Raw genomic sequence first — 22,914 nt, forward strand, 5'->3', positions numbered from 1 at the left:
CAGATGGTGTTTGGAGCTGAAGAGAGCAGTCAGAAGCAGTTACTTATCAGAAGGAGCGCTCTACTCAAGAAACCTACGGCAGACCCCACCGAACTCAAGAATTACCGCCCCATCTCACTACTCCCGTTTCCAGCCAAAGTCATCGAGAAGACCGTCAACAAACAGCTGGCCGCCTTCCTCGAGACGAACGGATCCCTCGACCCCTCGCAGTCCGGCTTCCGTGCCAACCACAGCACCGAGACCGCCCTCATCGCCGCCACCAACGACATCCGAGCCCTGATGGACAATGGAGAAACAGCGGCCCTCATCCTCCTAGACCTCTCCGCGGCTTTCGACACGGTCTGCCACCGCACCCTAGTGCAGCGCCTCAGCAACGTCGGAATCCAGGAGAAGGCACTGGAATGGATCGTCTCCTTCCTCGACGGAAGAACACAGAGAGTCCGCCTACCACCGTACAAGTCAGAGGCCACCGAAGTCATCTGCGGCGTCCCTCAAGGATCCTCGCTGAGCCCTACCCTCTTCAACATCTACATGAGCCCCCTCGCGGCCATCGCACGCCAACACAACCTCAACATAATCTCCTACGCCGACGACACCCAGCTGATCCTCTCCCTGACCAACGACCCCGCCGCCGCCAGAGCCAACCTGCACGAAGGGATGAAAGAGGTAGCCGAGTGGATGACGGCGAGCAGCCTGAAACTGAACTCAGACAAGACGGAGGTCCTCATCCTGGGCTCCTCGCCCTCCGCCTGGGATGACTCCTGGTGGCCCCCCGCCCTGGGCACCGCACCCAAACCGACGAACCACGCACGCAACCTGGGCTTCATCCTGGACTCCTCCCTCTCCATGACCAGGCAAGTCAACGCCGTCTCCTCGTCGTGCTTCAACATCCTGCGCATGCTTCGAAGATCTTCTGGTGGATCCCCACGGAGACCAGGAAGACCGTCACCCAGGCCCTCATCACCAGCCGACTGGACTACGGCAACGCACTCTACGCCGGAACCACCGCCAAGCTCCAGAAGAGACTCCAGCGGATCCAGAACGCCTCAGCCAGACTCATCCTCGACATCCCACGGAACAGCCACATCTCCGGACACCTGAGAGACCTGCACTGGCTCCCCGTCAACAAAAGAATCACCTTCCGGCTCCTCACCCATGCACACAAAGCCCTACACGACCAAGGCCCGAGCTACCTCAACAACCGAATCAACTTCTACGCTCCCAAACGCCACCTCCGATCTGCCAGCCACGCCCTCGCCGCCGTTCCACGCATCCGTAGAGCCACAACAGGAGGAAGTCCTTTTCCTACCTGGCCGCCAAGACCTGGAACTCCCTCCCGGCCGACCTGCGCCTGACCCAAGACCACCTCTCCTTCAGGAAGAAGCTCAAGACCTGGCTGTTCGAGCAGTAACGGCACCCCCCTCCCCCTAAGCGCCTCGAGACCCTACGGGTAGGTAGTGCGCTCTATAAATGTCACTGATTGATTGATTGATTGTGATCAGTTGGAGCAGGCAGTTAACAGCTGGTGTTTGGAGTGATGCCTTTTGGAAGCGACTGAAGTTATATCGTGGATTAGTCTGTGGGAGCAGCTGGAGTGAGTTGGACATTGGAGTTGGAGCAATCAGACAGAGTGAAGAAGCTAGTGGAGCGAACGGTTATCAGAGCGGCAGAAACTATATAATTAGACTGAAGTTGAAAGGTGAAGACAGTTCGTGGGGGAGAGGAATCCAGTGCAGAGTGATCGGCGCAGATGTGTGTCCAAGAGTGCAGGGGAGAATCTGAGATGAGCCAAGGCACAGACAAGAGAGGAACCCAGATGACAGCTAGAACAAGACTTCATACTAATCAGGTGATATCTGTCCTGTTATATTAGTGCCCATATACATAAATCTTGTTCTTTATTTCCTAAGTTAGATTCCCTACTGTATTGTTAATCCTTTTTCTTTCAGCGGTGTATGAGCTTGTATATTGCTAATTCCCCATCCTCAGGTAGGTACCCAGGTGCCTGGATAAATGGGTCCTGAGGAGGGAGATGGTTACATTTCGGCTGGATTGGTGGTGTTTTGTGAGCTGATTCTATCTGGTCCGAAAATCCGGTCGTCACATTTGGCGTAGTCGGGCAGCTTCGCACAAGTTGCGGGGGTGGCCCTTGACATGTATTTGGACTTAAAACTCTTTAAAATTTGACATCTGGGAACAGTCTGTGATTTACATGGTGAGGTGTGGTCCCTGACCTATGGGCTTGAACAGTTGGAGTGTAAGGAGATTGCAGTACATCATGGCATCTGACTTATGCAGTGTAGAAGAAATGCTTTTCATCTTGGTGTTTGAACTGACAGGCTTGAAGGGTAACATTACGTGATGGAGCCAATTACATCTTGGTGATGATGCAGTTGTAAACATGTGTATGAAAAAGGCTTGTAAATTGCCAATTAAATGGCTTGCTGCATTTGCTTATGCTATGAAATGTGAAATGTATTTTGTGTAATATGACTTATTGAGTTCCTTGTGAATAGCTCCTTGTAAATATGGCTTGTGAATAACATGTTATCATTGAGTTCCTTGTGAATAGCTCCTTGTGAATATGGCTTGTACATAGCATGTTATCATTACGTTAGGCAGGAGAGAGCTGGATCTCTTTCAAGTGATTAGAGAGAATATTTAGAAAGTGCGCACAAATGTTATGTGAAAACGTGGAGCGATAAGTTCTTGAATTCCCCATGTATCTGCAGACATCGGGGATCGATTGTGTTTGAGCTGCCAAAGGGTTAATATCTTGAATTGAGAAGGCAGTGTTTATTTCAATATGCTGTTTAATATGCATAGTTACAAGAGCTGACACTAAAAGTCAGTGACTATTTGGATTAAGGATGGTTTGATTTGACTTTTTTATTAGTTGCGGCGTTTACCTATGTACTTTGACAGGTAGCTGACGGAAGGGTAACATCTTGCACAGAGGAAAAAAGCAGTGTTCATTAAACATACTAATTGATATGCGTCCACGAGTTTGTGTGGGTTTGCCTTTGAACACATGATTAAATGTGTCTGACTCGGAGGTCGAAGTGTTATAAATCAACCAGTCGGACAGCGAGGGGGTGTTTTAAAATGAGCATTAAGAGAGGGTTTTCAGCTGAGCATGGACGGTGTAGAGAGATAAACAAACCAGTATTTTAGAATTAGTGATCACCGGTTGTGGAAATAAAACAGATCCAATGTAGAATGTGCTTGAAAACAGTGAAATGTAACCGTGTGCTTTCAAAAAAAATGCTCTGTAGTGTATTTTGCAAATGAAGGAAAAAATAACAGATTATTTCCCTTAAGCAAGCTGCCCCTTTTGTTTAAAGTTCAAATACAAATGATTCTGTATTTTTGAGCTGATCTGAAGCAGAACAGCGTGAGAGAGATAAATGTGATAAAATGTTCCCACTCAGATAGGAAAAAAGGCTATCTGCAAAAATAAATCTGACCCTTTTAATCATTAGACCAGACAAGCTTGCGCACAAATTTTGCATTCCTGGTTAGGCTGCGCAAATTTACATGTATAACTTTTTTCCCCTTTGTTTGAATTGATTGTGTCTCACATGTTATTTTAAGAAATGTGTCGTAATTTTCTATGTCGTTTTTAATGTTTTCCTTTTCAGCCAGTAACAGTACATTATGGTATATAGTTTCTTTTAGATTCGTTTTTCATGGGGCTGCAGAAAATATTTTGCTTCTTAATTGAGAATGCTAGCATGTGTCTAGGTTGCAAAAATGTCTTTATTAATTCATGTTTTCAGGATGCTTTTCACCATGTCTAATTTGCTTAAATTAGTTAGAAATAACTGTGCAGTGTTTCAAATTAAATGCAGGGTTTCTCTGAAGCCTGAGAACGGGTATGTTTGTAGTTAGAAGGAATTTGCTTTTTGACCTTGGCTGATATGATAGCTCAGCCAGGCTCTCAGGAGCGTTTTGAAAGGAGGGGCCCTTTTTGGAGCATCCGAGGCAGACCTGCCCCTGCCTTGTTATTTTTGGCAAATATTCAGGAGCTCTTCGCAGACAGAGTTTTGAAAGGGCGAGGCGCCCCGTGGGTGACATCACGATGAGGGGAAGGCAGTGTAGAGAAAAAAACTTGGCAGGAGCTTCGCTCCTGCAATGAGATCAGCATTTGGCAGTGATTCAATTTTAGATCGCAGTGCAGCAGCCCGTCTCCTGCTTGTTATGGTTGGAGCTGATTCAAAACTCTGAGCGCGGACATCTTTCTGGAGGTGGGGGCTGCTTCTCAAAGCAGTAAGAAAAAATTAGATTTTGCCCAAACAAATTTAGGGAATATGGTATAGGTAGAATGTTTAAATCATTCCTTGAATTTAGAAGAGTTCTTTTATGAATTAGGAGATTTCTTACAGAAATGAAAAACAATTGGGGTGCTTTTGAATGGAAAATTTGTTTTTGCAAGATTGATGATGCTTGTTTTTCGTTTCAGATGGCTGATATGTGGGGGCCCGGTATGAGTGTTGTATTTTCTTATTTTGGAGTGGTGTGTTTTTCTTATTTCGGAGTGAGTGCCCCTTCCCCCAAAACCCCAAGCCTGGACCCAGACCGGAAGCTGATGTGCCTGGACCTGATGACTTACGACCAGATTGGAGGGCGTGCTTCCTTGGCAAAGGATACAGATGAAGATGGAGGGTCGTAGCCTACACGAATGAACTGTCTTTCTAAGAAGAAACCAATGATGGATTCCTATAGAAGAGAACTTTTCACTTAAATATATTGACTGAACTTTTAAAATTGGTATTACAATCTACAGTTGGCTGCCTCAGCAGTCAGGTTAAAACTACCTGGATTTCCTAAAAAAATATTTTTTTGACAAAGCCAATAGTTCTATTTTTGAAAAAAATAAATATTAATTGACTTTTGCAAGTGATGATCTAAAAGAACCCATTTTTATTTGGTTATAATGATGTTTCCCGCAAAAGGAGTCTGTAATATAATTCCTTGGCCTGCATTATTGAGTCTTGCATTTTTCCCATGTTTCTGTTTCAGATGGACATTATGCCACTTTTGTAGTTACCACAAACAGCCAAATACTAAGTAAATTTCCCAGTTCTGTTCATGGTTTTGATTTTCCAGTTTAAAAGATGCAGTGCCACAATAATGACTAGGCCTTTGGTTCAATGATTCCTTTTGATATATGCAAATGATACTGTTTGAAAGTCATAGGGTGCAGTATATAATTAGTGAGCTGCTTTAATAATCTGATGCCCTGTGATACATGATATTTTGATTTTAGTATGCTACGCTATTTCATTATTGATACAGATTTACTTTACACTTGTTTATCTTTCACCTATTTTATAGTCTTCCTGTTTTCTGTAAAACAGTTTTGCCAATGAAGGGAAAGCAGTGTTCTGAATGATGGTGCACACATGTGTTCCACAGATTGATACAGAGGGATTAGGTGCAAACTGTTTCCTAAGTTAGATGACTAATGACCTTTGCCTATTGACTTTGGCATAGTCTACTATTACTCAATTTCACAAGTTTAAGTCTATGATTTAGCTATTTTAGCTATAGGGATTTCTGGACAGACTATTTATGTCTGAATTATCATTTAGAAGAATATATACACCACATTTAGATTACTTTCTTTGATTTTCTTGCTTGATATGCATAGTGCTACACCAGCTATTTCGTAGAAATGGGGTTATCCTTGTTTCCTATTATTACACTTTCACTTTGATCCATCAACTCTTAATTAGAACAGTGGGATTAGTTCCAAGGGTGGTCACCTTAGACTTTAAGTTATCCTGGGAGGTGTGTCTTTTAGTTAGGTCATGTCCTAGATCTATTAGTAATGGTTGGCCAGACTTTGAGGCAGATTTTACCAAATCCTTTCTTAAGTTTACCGAAGTAGTTAGGCCTCATTTAGGCCCTTTGATGTTTTTCTTTCACAGACATTTCCCCACATCAATAGATTTCATGAGCTATCACTAGAAGTTGAGGCACATTTAGTTCAAGGGTGCTTTGGTTAGTTTCTGTTGTTATCAGATCAATCTTAGTTACATTTCAACATTCAGGTCAAGGGTGCTTTGATTAGTTTTCAATTGGTTGTCAGATTTACATTCCCTACATTAAGTTTTAGGTTGTATTTTCCTTAGTTGTCATTCACTTTAGGGATTCTTTTTGTTTTTGATTTTGTTGATAGATTATGTTGATGTTTGTTTATTTGTTTGTTGTTGTTTACGGATATTAGCAATTTAAAGTCAAGGGTGCAATGTGCTGACCTGGTTTTTGGCTCTATTTCTGAGTGATGGTGACTTTAAGCTTGCTACCATCCTGGATCCCTATTCTTACCTTGTTTTGGTCCTTTCAGGCCCCTTTTCAGACCTAGAAGCATAAACTAGAGGATAGCTGCTTTATATGATGATAGATCCCTTATTCTTGACTCTAATCCATCTATTGCCTATTGGCTTTGACATAATTATGTGTCCTTTCATCATTCTACCTATAGTAGAGGGTGGATCCTGTAGTTCTGACTTTATATTACATATTGGTATGGTTTGTGTATGTACTCTGATAGAGTTAAGTGTTTATTTCATCCTTTTTGGGCCTACAAGGCCCAGAACCAGAGAGACTCCATTTTGCTTTCTGCCTCTGCAGACTGAGATGCATGTAGGTCAAGTGTGATGTTTTAGTTATGAGGTGTTGTTCACTTGGAGAGAACCGGCCTGGGCCGGCCCTTATCAGTAGACTGTATTATTCTTTGTGTCGAAGACACCACAAAAGGCCGGCCGGCTGGGTGTGTGTCCCTGGCGCGGAGTGGTGCAGGGATCTAATGGGCGGCAGGCTGATGACTGGAACTTTCCATGAGGGGGAGCATTCCATATTAGCGAAGTGCAGAAGAGGCGGAGAGTCAGTCGGTTTTTGGGATGGTTCAAGTCAGTTGGTTGCTGGAGTAGTTAGAGTGCAGATGGTGTTTGGAGCTGGAGAGAGAAGACAGATGGTGTTTGGAGCTGAAGAGAGCAGTCAGAAGCAGTTACTTATCAGAAGGAGTTGTGATCAGTTGGAGCAGGCAGTTAACAGCTGGAGTTTGGAGTGATGCCTTTTGGAAGAGACTGAAGTTATATCGTGGATTAGTCTGTGGGAGCAGCTGGAGTGAGTTGGACATTGGAGCTGGAGCAATCAGACAGAGTGAAGAAGCTAGTGGAGCGAACGGTTATCAGAGCGGCAGAAACTATATAATTAGACTGAAGTTGAAAGGTGAAGACAGTTCATGGGGGAGAGGAATCCAGTGCAGAGTGATCGGCACAGATGTGTGTCCAAGAGTGCAGGGGAGAATCTGAGATGAGCCAAGGCACAGACGAGAGAGGAACCCAGATGACAGCTAGAACAAGACTTCATACTAATCAGGTGATATCTGTCCTGTTATATTAGTGCCCATATACATTAATCTTGTTCTTTATTTCCTAAGTTAGATTCCCTACTGTATTGTTAATCCTTTTTCTTTCAGTGGTGTGCAGTATGTTATAATCTAGTTCCCTTTTTAGCTATCTACAGTTATGTGTTAGTAATAAAGCTTTCCATTATAATAAAGAGACCCCGCAGATCTGTGTATGTGTCTATTCCCCTTTACTTTTCAGGCTATGTCTAGATTGCTACTTATTGTGATGTTATAATTAAGCATGGCTGAATTTTGCGAATCTGGCGTTCGCGAATTTTGCGAATTTGCGAACTCGCAATCCGCAAAAACCGCGAATTCTCGCGAATTTGCGGTTTTTTTCTGTGTTCGCAAGGATTTCTGCCAGTTCGCAAGGATTTCTGACAGTTCGCGAGGGTTTTGTAACAGTTCGCAATTGCGAACTTACATGTCGGCTCGCAACGGTCACGATTATGTTGTTTCTACGTCTGGTTCATCATCACAGGTTCCCAGCACCCTCTGTTTCACCCCTGCCACCCTCTGTTTCACCCATGCCACCCTCTGGTACATCAATGCCACCCTCTGGTTCATCATCACTGTAGATTATGGCGGGAAAAAGCAAGCACACCTGCCTGCTTCAACTGACATGAATTAATTTGGGGTTGATTTATTAATGTGTCACTGTTTTAAAATTCCAGTCTGGCACCTGCTTCCTTATCTGTAATTTGCTTTCTGTTGCAGTGCAATTTTTTTTTCCAGGACCTTTGTGGCCTACTTGTAGCTATTCTATGAGCCTGCTGTGAGGGTCAGAGCAGGGTCATACAATTGTTGCAACTAGCAACTGAACTCTGGAGGGGCCCTTGTCAGGAAGCACTACAGGGAACGGTTACTAATGATGAGTTTGAACTTTTGAACCTGCTTTCACTTTTGCAAAACTCGTTTTTCTGCAGAACAGCATTACAGCAACTGTAATGCCCCACCAAGCTTATATGAGAAAGTTGATTTCTAATCCAAAAGTTATCCAAAGAAAATCAAAAGGCCTCAAATGCAAAAAAGTGCAGGCAAATGTCAACCTGAGGAGTTATTCTGATAAAAATCATCATTTTCAGAAGGTCTATGCTGCTTGCTAGTAGATTTCTTGTGCAGAATTGCAATTTTTGTAATTTTGCGAGTGCGAGATTGTTGCTGCCCGCCGCACCTACATGTTCGCAATTGCGAACTTACACCGCAAAGAAAAAAAATCCGCTGCGTGCGAATTTGCGGATTTTCATTAAATTCGCGAGCGTTCGCGGATTGCGAATTTACCGACGATCCGCAAAATCCCCGAGCGTAACGGATTTTCCGCCCATGCTTAGTTATAATTTGATATTGTGTAATAAAGGAACCCCAGTTCTTAGTGAACAATTGTGCAGGTATTATTATTCATAATAAGGTTAACCTTTCTTCTAGTCAGATGCTGTTATGTGAACGGATGCATCTCTCGTCCAGGTAGATGGTAACTGAGCAAGTGAGTAGAGGAGCACTTGTATTTGATAATAACCTTTGCATATTGTAATTTGGCCATTCTTGTGTACCACATAAAATATAACAGACATCCCCAGTAGATATTAGATGTATGAGAGAAACTTCCCAACAGAGAGAGAGAGAGCACAAGGTATTCATGAGAAAGTGATCGTCGTTGTGTAGCGGCGTTAGAGAGAGCATTGACTGTGGTCGATGTGTATACCCACAGGATTGTGGCTTGCGAGAGCACCGGGGGGACACGGTGTGTAACGCGAGCATTGACTGTGGTCAATGTGTATACCCACAGGATTGTGGCTTGTGTATGTAGGAAATAGTGAGAGCACTGGGGGATACAGTGCCTATACCCACAGGATTGTGGCTTGCGCGAGTACTGATTGTGGTCAGTGTGTGATGGTAAGTTATCGGAACTGCCCCCTTCACTATGAGTAGGAGGGTAGCATAGTCTGGGTCTGAGTTGCCGCGAGACTATAAGGTATGAGTGTGGTGTAGAGCATGGAGGTCCTTAGTAATCAGTGAGTATTCCTAGTAGTCCTATAGATTTAGTGGTGTTTTTGATGATATGAGCTTGTATATTGCTAATTCCCCATCCTCAGGTAGGTACCCAGGTGCCTGGATAAATAAGTCCTGAGGAGGGAGATGGTTATATTTCGGCTGGATTGGTGGTGTTTTGTGAGCTGATTCTATCTGGTCCGAAAATCCGGTCGTCACACCCAGTCAAAAGATCTGGGTTTAATCCATCACCGTTCTTTAGCCCACTCTGCCACCCCAGTTCAGACATGGCTATATGCAAATCAGTCTGACCCTGTGCCTCATGGGAACAGTCCAGCCTGAACTGCCAAGCCATGCCATCCCTGGACCGGAAACAAGCTTCTGAGGACCGGTTTCTGGCATTCCAGCCGTCTTCAGCCCGGCTTGCTTGAATCCAGTGGCAAAGTGAGCAAGGGACTCACGTCTGAGCATACCCTGCCACACCTATGGCGGCCAAAAGCGGTACAAAAGGGAGTGGTAATGGACGGAGCATCTGAACCATTCAAACACTCACACCCAGTCAAAAGATCTGGGTTTAATCCATCACCGTTCTTTAGCCCACTCTGCCACCCCAGTTCAGACATGGCTATATGCAAATCAGTCTGACCCTGTGCCTCATGGGAACATTCCAGCCTGAACTGCCAAGCCATGCCTTCCCTGGACGGGAAACAAGCTTCCGAGGACCGGTTTCTGGCATTCCAGCCGTCTTCAGCCCGGCTTGCTTGAATCCAGTGGCAAAGTGAGCAAGGGACTCACGTCTGAGCATAACCTGCCACACTTATGGCGGCCAAAAGCGGTACAAAAGGGAGTGGTAATGGGCGGAGCATCTGAACCAATCAAACACTCACACCCAGTCAAAAGATCTGGGCTTAATCCATCACTGTTCTTTAGCCCACTCTGCCACCCCAGTTCAGACATGGCTATATGCAAATCAGTCTGACCCTGTGCCTCATGGGAACAGTCTAGCCTGAACTGCCAAGCCATGCCTTCCCTGGACCGGAAACAAGCTTCTGAGGACCGGTTTCTGGCATTCCAGCCGTCTTCAGCCCGGCTTGCTTGAATCCAGTGGCAAAGTGAGCAAGGGACTCACGTCTGAGCATACCCTGCCACACTTATGGCGGCCAAAAGTGGTACAAAAGGGAGTGGTAATGGACGGAGCATCTGAGCCAATCAAACACACACACCCAGTCAAAAGATCTGGGTTTAATCCATCACCGTTCTTTAGCCCACTCTGCCACCCCAGTTCAGACATGGCTATATGCAAATCAGTCTAACCCTGTGCCTCATGGGAACAGTCCAGCCTGAACTGCCAAGCCATGCCTTCCCTGGACCGGAAACAAGCTTCCGAGGACCAGTTTCTGGCATTCCAGCCGTTTTCAGCCCGGCTTGCTTGAATCCAGTGGCAAAGTGAGCAAGGGACTCACGTCTGAGCATACCCTGCCACACTTATGGTGGCCAAAAGCGGTACAAAAGGGAGTGGTAATGGACAGAGCATCTGAACCAATCAAACACTCACACCCAGTCAAAAGATCTGGGTTTAATCCATCACCGTTCTTTAGCCCACTCTGCCACCCCAGTTCAGACATGGCTATATGCAAATCAGTCTGACCCTGTGCCTCATGGGAACAGTCCAGCCTGAACTGCCAAGCCATGCCTTCCCTGGACCGGAAACAAGCTTCCGAGGACCGGTTTCTGGCGTTCCAGCCGTCTTCAGCCCGGCTTGCTTGAATCCAGTGGCAAAGTGAGCAAAGGACTCACGTCTGAGCATACCCTGCCACACTTATGGCGGCCAAAAGCGGTACAAAAGGGAGTGGTAATGGACGGAGCATCTGAACCAATCAAACACTCACACCCAGTCAAAAGATCTGGGTTTAATCCATCACCGTTCTTTAGCCCACTCTGCCACCCCAGTTCAGACATGGCTATATGCAAATCAGTCTGACCCTGTGCCTCATGGGAACAGTCTAGCCTGAACTGCCAAGCCATGCCTTCCCTGGACCGGAAACAAGCTTCCGAGGACTGGTTTCTGGCATTCCAGTCATCTTCAGCCCGGCTTGCTTGAATCCAGTGGCAAAGTGAGCAAGGGACTCACGTCTGAGCATACACTGCCACACTTATGGCGGCCAAAAGCGGTACAAAAGGGAGTGGTAATGGACGGAGCATCTGAACCAATCAAACACTCACACCCAGTCAAAAGATCTGGGTTTAATCCATCACCGTTCTTTAGCCCACTCTGCCACCCCAGTTAAGACATGGCTATATGCAAATCAGTCTGACCCTGTGCCTCATGAGAACAGTCCAGCCCAAACTGCCAAGCCATACCTTCCCTGGACCGGAAACAAGTTTCCGAGGACCGGTTTCTGGCATTCCAGCCGTCTTCAGCTCGGCTTGCTTGAATCCAGTGGCAAAGTGAGCAAGGGACTCACGCCTGAGCATACCCTGCCACACTTATGGCGGCCAAACGCGGAACAAAAGGGGGTGGTAATGGATGGAGCTTCTGAACCAATCAAACACTCACACCCAGTCAAAAGATCTGGGTTCAATCCATCACCGTTCTTTAGCCCACTCTGCCACCCCAGAGCATATAACTATGATTAAAATATACTTTTGGTATTTACTTCTGAAATACCTTGTAATATGATATTAATGTGTTTTAGAACTGAGGGTCTAACAATAGTGACATATGGGCACATACTATGCTGCCCAGTATGTTAGGGGTACAAAAGGGGGTGGTAATGGACGGAGCATCTGAACCAATCAAACACTCACACCCAGTGAAAAGATCTGGGTTTATTCCATCACCATTCTTTAGCCCACTCTGCCACCCCAGTTCAGACATGGCTATATGCAAATCAGTCTGACCCTGTGCCTCATGGGAACAGTCCAGCCCGAACTGCCAAGCCATGCCTTCCCTGGACCGGAAACAAGCTTCCGAGGACCGGTTTCTGGCATTCCAGCCGTCTTCAGCCCGGCTTGCTTGAATCCAGTGGCAAAGTAAGCAAGGGACTCACGTCTGAGCACCCCCTTTTGTACCGCTTTTGGCCGCCACAAGTGTGGCAGGGTATGCTCAGACGTGAGTCCATGGCTTGGCAGTTCGGGCTGGACTGTTCCCATGAGGCACAGGGTCAGACTGATTTGCATATAGCCATGTCTGAACTGGGGTGGCAGAGGTGGCTAAAGAACGGTGATGGATTAAACCCAGATCTTTTGACTGGCTGTGAGTGTTTTGATTGATTCAGATGCTCCGTCCATCACCACCCCCTTTTGTACCACAAAAAGATGTTAATCTATCACTTCTGTTCTTGGATTTTCGTCACAATAAAATACGCTGAACATAATCTTTACAAAAGTTATTTTAAAAAGTTTAAGCTATTGCCATTATAAATTACAATAACTTTTAAGTATTAATTATTTTAAAAAATTAAAAGCCATTGTTATTTGTAATATCAATACATGTAAGTCACGAAAAAACAACACATATTGCATTACAAATGCTACAGGTGTCACATTTGCAAAAGTTAAAACTATTGGCATTGCAAATTACAAAGCTATTCATTTTGCTATTTTCAAAACCAACACATAAATAAAAAATGTGTAATTTACAATACCAATAGCTCAAACTTTCCTAATGCGAGGCCTATTGCATTGCAAATGCTTGTTTCAAAAGGGTCCTACAGATTTGCCATGGGGCACCAACTTTATTAGGAATCAAATGTGCTTCCAGTAGAAAAAGTGTCTCGGGCACAACTACAAAGGCACAATCCAGACACAGTTGTGTGAAAGTGTGTGTGAGCATGTGTTCACTTTTAGTATTTTTTACGCAAGGTTGGAAAGACAAGCCTGCACAGTCGTGACTCCTGGTGTGTTTTATCCAGGGCGTCATAGTTTCCTCTCTGCGTCTTTTCCTGCCGAGTCGCGGCCATGATGGAACTAAACTTAGCAGATGGATGTGTGTGAAACACGATAGCAGATTCTCCCTCTGGAAAGGAAGCGATGGGCTCAATGTGCTCGGGGATAAGATTAATCCCTGACTCAATGTCCGCAGGGGTATGTTAAACTCGGACAACCAGCGCGCACCGTTTTGTTTACATCACTTCACACGGGCTCTTGATCGGTCTGACAGACTGCCGGCCTGTCCTTGGCGTAGCAGGTATTCCACTTTCAGGGACACAATTAGTGCAAAGAGATATCAGATTTATGGTTTCATTACTTTCACGCTGGTAGTTGGGTCATAAATTGCTGCTGACTGCAGCAGTTCAGGTCGGAGGAAAGGAATGGACACTGATCCGGGTTACCTAATGAGGAATGTGAGCTGTCACGTGACCTGGTGTGATTGGCAGCATGAGATGATGAGTTGGTGAGATGCCAGGGTAGGCACTGATGGAGGTGTGCACAGAAACTGCTGCTGAGAGAGAGCGAGAAATAAACAGCACAGAGAGGAGAGAAACATTTGGAAGTGTTAGCGGGGTGCAATGGAACTGGAGGAGTGATAGAAAATGGAGGCACTGTTTATAGGTAACTCGGGGGAGATTTTGGTAAACAGCAAGTCTTAACATGAAGAACAGAAAATCACGTATTCTAGTTTTTGGTCCAGCAGCATAACTTCTCATCACTATTTCAACATTAATAATAATATTTGTTATTTAATTTAATTTTGTTCGTAAAGCGCAGACTCCATATCGCAATTTCTTCCAAGCACTGCTGAGACAGGGATGACCTGGATTAAGCGAAGGTAACAAATCACTTTGGGATAGTTATTCTCTACGTTTTGCATTTTGCATTACATTTTTTATAGGGCAAGAACGTTAAGGCTTCATTTACAGATTTATGGAGCACGAGTGGCACCATAAACGTCAACCCAGTCAAAGCCACATTACCTCTGTTTCATTTAAAGATGGGCTTCGCATACTCTTCTGCCGTACCGCATGGGACTGCAAGCTAGTGCAAGTAAGAAGCCACAACCACAACCACCTACGTAAGGAGGCCTTGCAGTGTTCATTTTTCTGCCAGGACCACAAGGCCTGGTGGTCCCAAGCAGGAACAAATAATAAATAGTCCCCAAGCACAACGAGAAACCTCTCTGTGCCTCAGGATCAATGATTCTTGGTTCTTCAGAAAGAAACCACTGCTAGGGAGTTTGCTTCTGCAGAACAAAAAAATATGCAGAGATGGCCGCCTGAACATGGAGTCCTGCCTAGCTTTACGTTCTAGACGAAAGTTTGCCCACCATGTGGTCATTAGCACTTTTGTCAATATTCTCCTCCATAGTAGCAGGAAAGAGGACATAAGGCAGGCAGGCTTCTGTAATATGTTAATGTTAATGTTAACAATTTGTTGAAGCGCAAACAGCTGCCCCAGCAACGGAGCGTTCCGGCGCTGAACCTAAACAGTACCTGAGGGGAAGGGGAAAGTCACAGAAGATATTAGATGATGGAGAAAAGGTGGGTTTTTAGTTCCTTTCGAAAGGTAGTCAGGTTGGTCAGGGTGCGGATGTGCAGAGGTAGGGAGTTCCAAAGTTTTGCCCCTAAAACCTTGAAAGAGCGGCCGCCCATTCTGCAGAGCTTGGTTCGAGGAACCGTCACCAGGTGCTGACCCAGCGAGCGTAGAGTACGCTGGGGGGTGTAGGGTACTAGAAGCGGGCGCAGGAGTTTAGGGCCGTCTGACTTAAGAATTTTGAATGCTGTGGTGAGAGTTTTGAATTGAATGCGGGATTCAATTGGCAGCCAGTGTAATTTCCTGATGGTGGCTCTGGCAGAGCATCTGCGCGGAAGGCCAACCACAGCCCTGGCGGCCGAGTTCTGAATTTGTTGCAGGCGAGCTAGTTCTGCTTTATTCGCCCCTAAGAACAGGACGTTGGCATAGTCCAGCCGCGCAAGAATAATTGATTGAATGATGAGTTGGCGGGTTCTGGAGTCGAAGAAACCAAGTATTGGACTGAGTTTTCTCAATAAGCCCACACACGTAGCTGCTAATTTTTTTGTGTGGGATTGGTAGTTGAGTGAGGAGTCTAGCCAAACGCCAAGGTTCTTCACCACATTTTTTGGTACGGGAGTGGGGCCAAGCAGAGAAGGCCACCAGTGATCGCTCCAGTGACCAGGATTTTTGCCGAGGAGGAGTACCTCAGTTTTCCCAGCGTTCAGTTGAAGGCAGTTGCGTGTCATCCACTGCGCAACTGCCGCTAAGCCATCCCTGAATTTAGTAGCCGAGGTAGATGGACCCTCAGAAAGAGTGATGACCAGCTGTGTGTCGTCGGCATACAACACCAGCGTTAGGTCCCACTCTTTTGCCACTACTGCGAGAGGCTGGACGTAAAGGTTAAAAAGGGATGGGCTTAGCGCCGAGCCCTGGGGGACTCCCTGTTCAATGGAGTGGGGTTGGGAAATGAATGGCGGGGCTGAAACCCTAAAGGACCTGTCCTTCAGGAAGGACCGGAACCACTCGAGGGCAAGCTCCTCGATCCCTATGGCCTCAAGTCGCCCCAGCAGGATGTTGTGTGAGACCGTATCAAAGGCCGCGCTGAGATCCAGCAGGATCAGCGCAGCACTTTGACCGGCGTCCAGAACGCCCCGGAGGTGTTCTGTGGTGGTCAGCAGGGCAGACTCGGTGCTATGACCTGGCCTGAAGCCATTTTGGGATGGATCCAGGACGTTATTTTGCACCATGTGTTGGGATAGTATTTTATTCACATGGGCTTCTGCCAGTTTTGATGCCCATGGGAGCAGCGAGATGGGTCGAAAGTTTTCTGGCTTCGTGGGATCCAGTGTGGGCTTTTTTATGATAGGGGAGACCCATGCTAATTTCCAACAGGTGGGGACCACCGCTGAGGAAAAAGAGAGGTTGAGTAGGCTGGCAAGGGGAGGGAGAAAGAAATGAAGAGAATCCAAGAATTTAGCTGGTCTCATGGGATCCGTGGGGGAGCCAGACTTAACCTGTCTACACAGTGTAGCAAGATCGTCGAGGGATATGTCAGGTATTCTTGACAGTCTGGACATGCCAACCGCAGGGTTGACAGTATTGAATGAGGCAAGCTCATCTTGTTGGAAAGTGACGTAGATCTTCCTCACTTTTTCGATGAAAAAGGTGGCGAGCTCTTCGCACTGTGTCGAAGAAGTGATACCGGAGACTGGGTTGGAAGCATTTTGCAGGTTTTGAACAAGTTTGAAGATCGTTTTGGTGGGGTTAGAGCTTGATTTGATTTCCTTTGCATAAAAGGAAGCGCGGGTGGTGCGGATCGCTTTGTGGTACATCCGTAGTTTTGATAGGTAAAGGACTTTATCGCTATGTAGGTAGTTTTTTCTCCATTCGCGTTCAGCTTTTTTACATTCCTTCCGCATGGTTTTGAGCGTCTTATTATACCATGGGTTAGTAGGGGAGCTGCGGGTTTTGGTCCATGCCGCCGGGATCAGGGTGTCAAGCCCTGTGACGATCCAGTCGTGGAACGCAGCATATGCTGTATTAATGTCACCGTCTTCGTCAGGGGGGTGGAATTGTCCTAGGTGTTTGATTAGGTCCTCAGAAGAGAGTTTATGCCAAGGTCTTTTGTAGCAGGGATTGGCAGTGGGTTTAGTGGGTGGTTTTTTCGCCGTAAGGATGAATCTGATCAGAAAGTGATCGGTCCAGCCCATAGGTTCAGGGGGGTCAGCCGTAGCTTCAAAGATGTTGGTAAAAACAGGGTCTAGTATATGCCCAGCCGTGTGAGTGGGGGAGAGGACGAGAGAGTTTAGCTGAAGGGCCGTAAGATCAGCCAACAGGTTTTTAATGCTGGGGTCAGTGGTGGAATCAAAATGGAGATTAAGATCACCCAATATAGTGAAGTTAGGAGAGGAGACTACCAGACTGTGGGATATTTCTAGGAGTTCCGCAATGAACCTAGCAGAGGGGCCAGGCGGTCGGTAGATATAAAGCCCAGAGAGGGCAAATTGAGGGCATATAGAGATCTTAAATCGTGCGCATTCGCAACCCCAAATTCTTTCTTCCGTGAAGGAGCAATTATATACAGTTCGGTATATAACAGATATTCCGCCGCCCCTAGAGTCTCTGTTAATCAATTTTATGGAGAAGCCATTGGGCAACGTGAGGTTCTGGATGCTAGTCTGGTCGTCATGGAGCCAGGTTTCGCATATGAACAGAATGTCTGGGTTTTCATCCGTTAATAGAGTGTGGACTTCCGCATGGTGTTTAGCAAGGGATCTCACATTCAGTTGGAGTACCAGAAGGGGAGAAAGATTAGGCGCCGCCGTTATGCAACTAGATAAGCTAGGCTTAGGTACAGTGAAATTGCAGGACTCACAGTGAAGTGCTGTTTGCCCGAGGCAGCCTCCGAGCTTGTCGCATCTGGTGCTGGGATTCAGTGCAAGGAAACATTCTCTGTCATAGCAGATTTGTAGCTGAGGATTTTGTGCAGGGGGACTGGCGAGAGGCGATGTCTTGGTGATGACGGGCGCAGACGGGCTTGCCTTAGGCGCTCCCGCTGCGCTCGTCCGCTGCGCTTCCTCCAGATGCACATGATTTATAGGGGGAGGGATGGGAAGGGGGCGTGGCCTCAGTAACTGCCAGGTAATGGCGTCAGCTGTTTGAGGGCGAGTGAAACGCGTCTGCGCTAAGCTCCGCAGCGCGAAAGAAAGTTAAAAAACACAGGTCAATTACGTGACACACAAGTGATTTTAAAAGAGCAACAAAATACAAGATGCAGCGCTCCCGGCTTCCGCCTCAGGAGTAAAAGTGTAGGCAGGTCGCTCGTGGTCAGCGCCTACTTATACCAGGGGAAGGGGGCGTGGCCTCGAGGGGGCGTGGCCTCAGTAACTGCCAGGTAATGGCGTCAGCTGTTTGAGGGCGAGTGAAACGCGTCTGCGCTAAGCTCCGCAGCGCGAAAGAAAGTTAAAAAACACAGGTCAATTACGTGACACATAAGTGATTTTAAAAGAGCAACAAAATACAAGATGCAGCGCTCCCGGCTTCCGCCTCAGGAGTAAAGGTGTAGGCAGGTCGCTCGTGGTCAGCGCCTACTTATACCAGGGGAAGGGGGCGTGGCCTCGAGGGGGCGTGGCCTCAGTAACTGCCAGGTAATGGCGTCAGCTATTTGAGGGCAAGTGAAACGCGTCAGCGCTAAGCTCCGCAGCACAAAAGAAAGTTAAAAAACACAGGTCAATTACGTGACACACAAGTGATTTTAAAAGAGCAACAAAATACAAGATGCAGCGCTCCCGGCTTCCGCCTCAGGAGTAAAGTTGTAGGCAGGTCGCTCGTGGTCAGCGCCTACTTATACCAGGGGAAGGGGGCGTGGCCTCGAGGGGGCGTGGCCTCAGTAACTGCCAGGTAATGGCGTCAGCTGTTTGAGGGCGAGTGAAACGCGTCTGCGCTAAGCTCTGCAGCGCGAAAGAAAGTTAAAAAACACAGGTCAATTACGTGACACACAAGTGATTTTAAAAGAGCAACAAAATACAAGATGCAGCGCTCTCGGCTTCCGCCTCAGGAGTAAAGGTGTAGGCAGGTCGCTCGTGGTCAGCGCTTACTTATACCAGGGGAAGGGGGCATGGCCTCGAGGGGGCGTGGCCTCAGTAACTTCCAGGTAATGGCGTCAGCTGTTTGAGGGCGAGTGAAACGCGTCTGCGCTAAGCTCCGCAGCGCGAAAGAAAGTTAAAAAACACAGGTCAATTACGTGACACACAAGTGATTTTAAAAGAGCAACAAAATACAAGATGCAGCGCTCCCGGCTTCCGCCTCAGGAGTAAAGGTGTAGGCAGGTCGCTCGTGGTCAGCGCCTACTTATACCAGGGGAAGGGGGCGTGGCCTCGAGGGGGCGTGGCCTCAGTAACTGCCAGGTAATGGCCTCAGCTGTTTGAGGGCGCGTGAAACGCGACTGCGCTAAGCTCCGCAGCGCGAAAGAAAGTAAAAAAACACAGGTCAATTACGTGACACACAAGTGATTTTAAAAGAGCAACAAAATACAAGATGCAGCGCTCCCGGCTTCCGCCTCAGGAGTAAAGGTGCGCGGTTTCGTAGCTCGCCTGTCTATCTGCATATTTCGTCTTTCCACTGGAAGTGCCCAGTGATGCATTATGATGTTCTATCATAGTTTGTACTTGCAATTCAATAGTTAAGGAGATGGTTAAGAAGAAGATGAAAGGTTGGAATGAGGTAAGAGAAGACAAACAAGAGAATGGGAGATTGGGTGAGTCAGCCTGACATGGGGCAGAATAACATCCACCCAATATATTCCTCCTGAGCTATAATATAAATAAACAAAGCTTTTTTTTTTTAAGACAAGTCATTAGTTGGAAAGGAACATCATAGCATATGAAACTAAATGATAAGAACTAGACCTTGCTAATGAGGGCTTGATCTCAAATTTGGATGTAACAAGAATGGATTTTGTGCTACATTAGGAACGAAAACGGAGAATTTAAGCACAAGAAAGGGATGAATCAAGAAGATAAGCTGAATGGAACAGGTGGCAGAGGTTATAGTTTAACAAATGAAAGATGGTGATTGCCACCAGCGGATAAGAAGTAATTTAAAGAGAATTAAAAGAATGGTGGGCAAGAGAGACTGTAGTTTGTGAGGGGCAGCTATACTAACACAAACCAAAGGACTAAACATAATTTCCTCATTTTATTTGCAATCTTTTCTTTTTGCTCAAAACAGATCTAATTTCACGTGTTTTAGGCATCTTTGCTCTTCATAGATGTTTCATCGATCACTTTTCCAATATCGCTAATTTTATTACTGAAATGTAGTGACATATGAATCTGCAGTACTCTATATCCGGGGACATACTATCCTTTCTCATCTTATTTCCCCCCCTTTCTCTTTTCCCACTGGTCTGTTTTCTGTCTTTTCTCTCTTCTATCACTCGCCTAAGAGTATACCAGACCACTGCAAGTGATGTATATGATTGTTTGTACTACTCGTAAAATTCCAATAAAAATGTTATAAAATAAATGAATAAAACAGCCTCGCAGACTTTTAAAAAACCTGAATACATTCTTGCCCCCTATATTTATATTGGGATACAAAAATGAAAAAAATGTGTTTCTGGCAGGGCTGGCACTTCAAACGCAGCAAAATAGATTACACTAACTTAGGGGCTGATTGCACCTTTAGCGGAGAGAGTGGCATGCCACCACGAAAGTCGACCGCCGCTCACCCACCAGATAAGGAGTTTTCTCCTGGTCTGGCAGACAGTTCTTTGGCATTTCCACAGCCGGAGGTGGCCGGCACAGGTGAACGCGGTGGGGCCGGTCAGGGCACGGCAGGAGAGGAAGCCGACAGACCACGGAATAGGTATTATTTCTTTATTTAATTATACCTATTCTGTCTGTCGACTTCATCACCTCCCGCCCGCCTGCAAAGCAAGTTCCTGCAAGGCATGGATTGTTTAGTCCATGTTGTGCACGAACTGGGTGTGATTTTGGGAATCAGATTAACTGCTTTAAAACTTCATGAACATTCATGAATGATTATGGATGATTTGTTTCTTCAATGCCTTTGGCACTGGGTAAGTAGAACAATTAAGACTGTAACAAAAGCATTCAGCTCAAAAGGGATTCACATTTCATGCAATAAAGTTACTAATCACAGTCAATCTGTGGATAATTATTCAATGTTTATTAAAGTTTTTGAAAGAGTTAATAGCTGTAAAGGGATCCATGCAATTTTAATACTGAGGGCGGGGTGACTACGGTGGGTGCATTGTTTGACGAAGGTACACTCATAAATCACGAACATTTTGCTAGACACAATGAGGTTACAGACAAACTATACCTCACACACGGGGCGGTTCTGCACTATGTGAAGAAACACTGGGCTCCGCACAGGGAAGCACCGGCCCAACACAAACTAGTTCACATGATACATCTCATGGGCAACGGCCGACATCTCACCAAATTGCTATATAAAGGCATTAGAATGCATACTGGCACCACCTTGACAGAGCTGCGCACTAAATGGTCTAGGGACTTAGAAAAAGAATTGACTGATAAAGAGTGGGGAGCAATCCTAGCATATCCCAGGAAAATCCCACAAAATGCCAAATTCAAATTTATCCGATATATGGCCATACAGAGGGCATACCTTACACCACGCAGACTGCCGGTTATGTTTCCAAATACACAACACTGTTGCCCGAGATGCAAGGCTGACGCAGCAGACCTGGTACACATGTTATGGCACTGCCTGGTGCTTGCGGGGTACTGGACTGAGGTTGTGGAGATTATTACAGCGGGTATCCCCGTGCCGAGAACAGTTGAGAATTGTTTACTAGGTATCACTAGATGCACTAAAACCCAGAAAGTACAATTACGCTTCGTAGACCTGGCTCTGATCATGGCTAAACGTGCCATCACTATGAAGTTGAAATCAGTCAAGCCTCCACCACTATGTGGCTGGCACTGTGAGGTGGTAAGATGGGGTGGTGCAGAAAGCGCAACAATCAGGAGAGAAAAGGCAAGCGGACTGCATAAAAACATAATTTCCAGGGAGTGGGACACCATCCTGGAAGCCTTCAAGGAAATAGCGCTGGCACCAGTCCCTGCAGCACAAGATCACTAGCGGAGTCCCACTGCCCCAATCTCGTCGATCCACTCATTCACCAGATCCCCCGCTTCTTTTCCTATGACTATTCAGAGAACACAACATAGGCATGCATGTGGAATATCGAGCTCCAGCACGAAGTCTGAGTGCATACACATGCCATACCTGAGAGTAGGTTCTGATGACAAAAGGGGCTCTACCCTGGGACGGGGGGGCGGGGGATAGGGCCAGCTGAGTTAAGGGGTTGGGGAGGGTGGGGGGGAAGTTAAGTTGCTACTTGCATCACCTTCGCAGACCAATGGGTACTGATGTATTAATGTTCAGTGGATTAACTGTTGTTACAAACTGCACTGATCAGACTATTTGTAATAATATGACTAGCTGTAACTGATACAAGAAAAGTTGTTATATAATATCTGAGTACCCCAATGATGTACCTATGATTAAAGGTATGGAGAAGACTGTAGAATAACACAAATACATTGGTCTTGTATGTATGATGCTACATTGGGAAAAAAGTCCAAAAGAATATGTTATAAAATAAATCAATGCAATTTTAATACAATTATAGTATGAAGAAGGGCAACTTAGAACGTCTGGTAATCATAATAATGAAAAATGAAAACAAATAAGCAGATTACATCAAAAAACAGAAATGATACTTTTGAGTTTAACAAATGCCCACTGGAACCAGATGTTTCGTTCATGATACAGGACAGAGCCATAGCCCACACACCCTCTGTATTGAGTATAAATAAACATAAAACAGTTCTGAAGATAGGAGTGAATTCTTCTCTTCAATAAAGTAGGTGGAGAAGTTTACTGAAAACGTCATTCGAACAACTCTAGGAACAAAGGGGCATATTATCATCTAACATGGGCTTGAATTGGAATTCCATACAGCATATTATCAAGCCTATTATCGCTGTTTTAGC

This window comes from Lissotriton vulgaris, chromosome 1_1 (genome assembly GCF_964263255.1).
Source record: "Lissotriton vulgaris chromosome 1_1, aLisVul1.2, whole genome shotgun sequence".
Classification (NCBI taxonomy): domain Eukaryota; kingdom Metazoa; phylum Chordata; class Amphibia; order Caudata; family Salamandridae; genus Lissotriton; species Lissotriton vulgaris.